This window comes from Toxorhynchites rutilus, chromosome 2 (genome assembly GCF_029784135.1).
Source record: "Toxorhynchites rutilus septentrionalis strain SRP chromosome 2, ASM2978413v1, whole genome shotgun sequence".
In the NCBI taxonomy this organism is placed as follows: domain Eukaryota; kingdom Metazoa; phylum Arthropoda; class Insecta; order Diptera; family Culicidae; genus Toxorhynchites; species Toxorhynchites rutilus.
In genome coordinates, this window is record NC_073745.1 from 102,605,417 (window position 1) to 102,612,776 (window position 7,360).

The 7,360-nt window shown below is 40.6% G+C and overlaps 1 long non-coding RNA gene across 2 annotated transcripts; it reads left to right on the forward strand.

The window, feature by feature from the left end:
- Window positions 1-4,566: 4,566 nt before the first annotated feature.
- LOC129771501 (uncharacterized) lies at window positions 4,567-5,902 on the forward strand. Of its 2 annotated transcripts, none has more exons than XR_008742393.1 (3): window positions 4,567-5,500; window positions 5,571-5,668; window positions 5,739-5,902. It is a non-coding gene; the product is annotated as an uncharacterized LOC129771501 (long non-coding RNA). The 2 variants fall into 2 exon arrangements; XR_008742394.1 differs by having other exon boundaries at window positions 4,567-5,496.
- The last annotated feature ends 1,458 nt before the right edge of the window (window positions 5,903-7,360 follow it).

Here is a 7,360-nt window from a genome sequence, read left to right on the forward strand (position 1 = left end):
CTTAATGTTATTCAGATCATGAAAGATCTGGCAAGATACTCCTCCGTGACAGAAATTACGAAGGTTAGACCGACCAAACTGCGTGTTGTCGTGGCTGATCGGAAAGACGCAAACGGTATTGTCGTCGACCAGAGGTTTACCCTGGAATATCGTGTCTACGTGCCTTCCCATGACGTAGAAATCTCGGGGGTGTTAACCGAAACGGGTCTGACGTGCAAATCAATTATGGAAGGAGATGGCAGATTTAAAAAGCTGCCTTTGATTAAGGTTAAAATCTCAGAATGCCGACAACTCGGCAAAGTCTCCCAGGAAGGGAAAGAATCGAAATTTACGCCGTCCGACTCGTTTAGAGTCACTTTTGCTGGCTCCGCCCTCCCTGACTACGTTATGGTGGACAAATTGAGGCTACCGCTGCGACTCTTCGTGCCAAAGCCCATGACTTGCCTGAAATGCAAGTCAGTTGGTCACACAGCAGCTTACTGCGCCAACAAGGAGCGCTGTGCCACTTGCGGAGAGCAACATGTGGACAAATCCTGCAGTGCGATTGAGCAAAAGTGTCCATATTGCGGAGGAAATCCGCACGTGCTCTCGGCTTGTGAAACTTACAAGAGTCGCTGGGAGAAGCAGAAGCGCTCTTTAAAGGAACGCTCGAAGCGCACTTTTGCGGAAATTTTGAAGGGCGCTTCTCCATTGGCCCAACAGCAACAACCTTTAACCGCAAACAATGTCTTCGCTTCGCTGCCAGTTGACGAAATGGAAGCGGATACAGCTAACGAGGGCACACCGTACATCTTCCAAGGGAATCCCCGGCGCAAAAATGTGACCACTCCCAAAGTTCAAGGACAAGCCCCTCCGGTTATACCCTCTGTTAGCATGCCTAAAAAATCGAGTGCAGCGGACAAGCAAAATCAGGTTCCTCCTGGCTTCCGTGGGAATAATTCACCTTCGAACGACCCAGCACTCGAAGGGACATCAAAAACCCCAACTGTCCCTATTTTACCGTCCAGTTCAACTTCCCAATCGGGATTTATAAAGTTGACTGACCTTGTGGCTCAAATCTTCACATGCTTTAATGTTTCCGACTCCATCAGAACCATTGTCATATCAATGCTTCCAGTATTAAAGACAATTTTGCAACAATTGATGCAAACATGGCCCCTCCTTGCAATGATTATCTCTCTTGATGTCTAATTCAAATAGAGAGGTCGGAGATATCACTGTTTTACAGTGGAATTGTCGTAGTCTTATCCCTAAATTGGATACATTCAAATTTTTAATTCATAACTTCAATTGTGATGTTTTTGCTCTGTCCGAAACTTGGCTTTCTTCGCGAGATGATATCTCTTTCCACGATTTTAATATTATACGCTTGGACCGTGATGATAGATACGGAGGGGTGCTTTTGGGGATCAATAAGTGCCACTCATTTTTTATAATTGACCTTCCACCTATTGGAGGGATCGAAGCTGTTGCTTGTCATGCAAACATCAGAGCCAAAGACCTCTGTATTGTCAGCTTGTATTGGCCTCCGAGAGCTGCGGTTAGCCGCAAACAACTTGATGACATGTGCTCACTCCTTCCTGAGCCACGATTGATCTTGGGAGACTTCAATTCTCACGGAACTGCCTGGGGGGAACAGTACGACGACAATCGTTCACTGTTGATATATGATCTTTGTAACAGCTTCAATATGACACTTTTGAACACTGGGGAAACAACACGTGTATCTAAACCTCCTGCTAACCCAAGTGCTCTTGACCTCTCGCTTTGCTCGAATTCACTATCGTTAGATTGCAAATGGGATGTAATCCAGGACCCCAACGGTAGTGATCACTTGCCAATCAAAATTTCCATCACCATTGGGTCGAATTTTTCTGAATCTATAAACATGGCATATGACCTCACAAGACACATTGACTGGAAAAAATATGCGGACGCGATTGCTCTAGCCATCAATTCCAGAGATGGTTTACCTCCATTGGAGGAGTATAACTTCCTTTCTCGTTTGATCTATGACAGCGCGGTTCGCGCTCAAACGAAACCCATCCCAGGCTGCACTATTCGTCGAAGGCCTCCCAATCCATGGTGGGATAGCCAATGTTCCAAGCTTTATCAGGATAAATCGAACGTATTCAAAGCTTTTCGGAAACGTGGAACCATTGAAAATTTTCAATCGTATTTGGACCTTGAAAATCAATTTAAAAACTTGATCAAAGGGAAAAAACGTGCTTATTGGCGAAATTTCGTGGGAGGTTTGTCACGAGAAACGTCAATGAAAAAATTATGGAAAGTGGCTCGAAACATGAGAAATCGCTCTTCAACGAATGAAAGCGAAGAATATTCACATCGATGGATTTTGAATTTTGCACGGAAGGTTTGTCCTGATTCCGCTCCTGTGCAAAAAATGGTTCGAGATATACCACAAGATAGGTGCGATCTTGATTCCGAGTTTTCGATGGTAGAATTCTCTCTTGCTCTGCTCTCATGTACCAATTCTGCTCCGGGATCGGATAGAATTAAGTTCAACTTGCTGAAAAACCTCCCTGATGTGGCGAAACATCGCTTGTTGAATTTATTCAATCGGTTTCTGGAGAATAATATTGTTCCAGATGATTGGAGACAAGTACGAGTTATAGCTATTCAAAAACCCGGAAAACCCGCGTCCGACTTCAATTCGTACCGCCCAATAGCAATGCTGTCTTGTATACGGAAATTGTTGGAGAAAATGATCTTGTTTCGCCTTGATCGATGGGTTGAAACGAATGGCCTACTCTCAGATACACAATATGGGTTCCGCAGGGGCAAGGGGACGAATGATTGTCTTGCGTTGCTTTCTTCAGAAATTCAAATGGCTTACGCCGGAAAAAAACAAATGGCTTCAGTATTCTTGGACATAAAGGGGGCCTTTGATTCTGTTTCAATAGAGGTTTTGACAGACAAATTACACTCTCGGGGTCTGCCGCCTCTATTGAATAATATGTTATATAACTTGCTTTGTGAGAAGCATTTGAACTTTTCTCACGGAGATTCGGCAGTAAGTCGGGTCTCTTACATGGGCCTCCCCCAGGGCTCATGTTTAAGCCCCCTTTTGTACAACTTCTATGTAAGCGACATCGACAATTGCCTTACACAAAATTGCAGCCTAAGACAACTTGCAGATGATGGAGTGGTCTCTGTCGTAGGATCAACAGAATCCGACCTACAAGAACCCTTACAAGATACTTTGAACAATTTTTCAACCTGGGCCATTGGGCTAGGGATCGAATTCTCCACGGAGAAAACAGAGATGGTGGTTTTTTCTGGGAAGCATAGACCAGCAAAACCAAAGCTTCAACTTTTGGGTAAACCGATCACTCATGCTATGTCATTCAAGTATCTTGGGGTCTGGTTCGACTCCAAATGTACTTGGGGGGCCCATATTAGGTATCTGAGTAAAAAATGCCAACAAAGAATAAATTTTCTCCGTACAATTACCGGCACCTGGTGGGGAGCCCATCCCGAAGATCTTATAATGTTGTATAGAACAACTATTCTCTCAGTGATGGAGTATGGCAGTTTCTGTTTTCAATCAGCTGCCAAAACACACTTAATTAAACTCGAGCGAATTCAGTATCTTTGTCTCCGTATTGCGTTGGGATGTATGCCCTCAACGCATACCATGAGTCTCGAGGTTTTGGCAGGCCTACTCCCACTAAAAGATCGCTTCAATTTATTATCTCTTCGGTTCTTCATCCGGTGTAAGGTCATGAACCTATTGGTGATCGGAAATTTTGAGCGGCTGATCGAGCTAAATTTTCACTCCGGATTCATGAGTTCATATCATGAATTCATCTCCATGCAGGTTGATCCTTCTTCGTATATTCCCAACCGTGTTTGTTTCCCTGACTACATCAATTCCTCTGTGCATTTTGATCTGTCCATGAAGCAAGATATCCATGGATATTCAGATTACCAACGATCGAGGATCGCTCCAACGATCTTCGATGAAAAGTATGGGGGTATTAATTGTGATAATATGTACTTTACTGATGGGTCCACTATAAACGAGTCCATAGGATTTGGAGTGTTCAACGAATTTTTTACCACCTCATACAGTCTTCAGAATCCTTGCTCAGTGTATATTGCTGAATTGGCAGCAATTCATTGGGCGCTGGACAGCGTCGCCTCACGACCTGTTGAACACTATTACATTGTAACGGATAGTCTTAGCTCTTTCGAAGCTATCCGTTCAGTGAGGCCGGAAAAGCACTCGCCGTACTTCCTTGAGAGAATACGAGAAATTTTGAGTGCTTTATCCATACGCTGTTATGTCATTACCTTTATCTGGGTCCCTTCACATTGCTCCATTCCGGGTAACGAGAGGGCTGACTCATTGGCAAAGGTAGGTGCAATTGAAGGCGATATTTATCAGCGTCAAATCGCTTTCAATGAATTTTATTCTTTAGTCCGTAAAAATACCATCGCTAACTGGCAACGCAAATGGAACGAAGATGAATTGGGCCGGTGGCTTCACTCGATTATCCCTAAGGTTAGCCTCAAACCATGGTTCAAAAGTCTGGACTTGAGTCGGGACTTTATTCGCACCTTCTCCCGACTCATGTCCAATCACTGTTCGTTAGACGCGCTACTCTTTCGTTTCAATCTGGCCGGCAGCAATATCTGCGTTTGTGGCCGAGGTTACCACGACATCGAACACGTTGTTTGGTCGTGTGAGGTGTATCTTGTTGCCAGATCGAATTTAGAGAACTCCCTTCGGGCTAGAGGAAGGCAGCCCAATGTGCCGGTGAGAGATGTGTTGGCTCGGTTAGACCTTGATTACATGTCCCAAATATATGTTTTCCTTAAATCTATCGATGTTCGTGTGTGATTATCCTTATATCCTTATACCCTCCATTTCTTCCTTTGTGAGTAATTGGTCCGCTTGCTATAAACAGAAGAATGAAATGTAAATTCACAACTGATGTACGAATAGATTTAAGAATTGAGTGTGTGTGATTATCAACATTGTAATAATTTCCTTATACCCCATCCTTTTCCTGAGAAAATGTCATCCTTTTAATCTCGAGTCCACCACGAGTAATCGGTTTCCCACATTACTAACCATAGATTTAAGAAAATTGTTCATATATATAGTTTTAAAAATATATTTAAGATTTCGGCTCCTTTAAACTTATGTAACTGAGCCTGTAAAAATAAACGAATTTATAAAAAAAAAAAATAAATCGCACATCCGACGGAGCATGTTTTATACGATTTGTGAGGACACAACACACAAATTGAGGTAATGTAATTGTTTTTGCCTGATTGGAAACAAACAGATATGAAACTGTATATTTCAGACACACATCCGTAAGGACATGTGCACACAATGTTTCATGTGATGGATTCTTCGTTTTCCTGGGATGATTGGCACAAAATTTACTAGGAAAATCCGCCTCGAGATATATGGTTCTTCACGATAAGGATTCGCCCAGATACACTTTTCTTCAGGAACAAGTTTGTAATATACATATTTTACGACATCAAGTCCAATGATATCGTCAGTAGTAGATGATTTTCTGTCTTTATAGCACATGTTGTTCTGGGAGCGTTGTAATGAATAGTTTGATTCGAATGGAACTTTCAACGGACAACTCAAAAACAAAGATACAAATACGAACAGATACAAGTGATTATGTTTCGTCATTGCACATTGCAAGACACTTCTCGGTCACACGATATGCTTTTGCTAATTTCAGATGATTCCTCTCCCTGAATGACGAAAAGAAACAGGATCATGATCGAGTACAGATGGCAATGGAAGAATCTTATGGGATCGACTTAGTTGACGCTGCGATTAGACCTGTTCCCTAGTACTCTGCTCGTAGAATTATTGTAATGACAATTATTGTTTGTTTGTTATTTGCTTATTATTGGAGAATTATCCCAACTGTATATAGAATAAGTTACTATTGATGTATTTGAAGTATGTAGAATAACATGTAATAAAACATAGCATTTTGAACATAAATTACAAAAATTTACAAAAAAAAAAATCCCTACCGAGAATACCTTACAAATGAGAAACAAAACTAGGCCAACAAATCCTATATAATTGAACCGACGTTGTGTCGATATTGATCCAACTTTGTATCAATAAATCGTGCTCTTGTTTGACATGCTGCCTACCAATTTTTTTTCGTAGGATGTACCATTGATTAGTACGGTAGAAAATGACTAGCGAATTGGTAACATGTACCAAAAAATTTGTCATATTTACTAATGTTTCCTCTCAGTGTATAAGCATTGATATAAGCCTAAGTGGTGCGGACTCAATCCACTTCATTTTCAAGCAAATTCATGCATGTTTTCAAGCGATTTCTTGCAATAAATTCTTAGACCACCAGAGATGCCAGATTTACAAATATGTTTGTAAATTTACAGACATGTCTGTAAAACACTTTTTGTTTTTGTTGTAGACTTTTTGGATATAACAATATTTCACAGGTTTTTGAAAAATAAAAGGGTTCTATTCATCACATCAAAAATATTCGACTCACCATATGACATTTTCCACAGTTTTAATACAGAAAAGTTATTATATTTAGTTTATATCAATACATATGACGTTAGACCAGCTATTCTCAACCTGCGGCCCGGCAGTCTTTCTGGTTGGCCCATCTGGTGTGTATGAAGTTTGGAATCCGTACTTTTGCCCTGACATCATTGCAGACGAAAGAGAGGATACGGTTATTCACAATTAATGAAAAATTTCATTCTCTGCAGGTAACGAAAAATCTTGAACGAAAATTGTCTCTGATAATAATTTTTTGTTCTAGATAAGATTGTTTTGCTGAAATGCAAGGAGATTTATTGAAAAATAGTAAGGCTAGGGTCAGGACTATGTCTTCTTAGTATTAAAACAAAATCGAATAGAAATTTTCATTCTATTCTCAACAATTTACATTCGCTTTCGGGCCTGCTTATGACGAAATATGGGTTACTGTTCGATATTGTTACCACAGACATAGTTCATGGCTAAGTGGGGATCTAAAACTTGTATAGCCTTGCATGGCGGATGGAAAATATACACTGTATTTTCTTATAAGTTTCATCAACGACAAGACCGCAAACCTTGGTGGATGTCCAATATATCAACGAAGAAATACCGATTTTTATAAAAATTAACAACGCGTATGTATGTGTATGTATGTATGTGTAGATCGTTGAAACATTTAAACACACTTACAACACATAAGTTATTAAGTGGTCCGAAAAATCAATTTTTTCCACTTTTTCCCAAAAATGACAAATGAAAATTAAAAACTTTTGAATCACTGAATCGATTTAGATGATCGACATATAAAATTGAAACTAATGA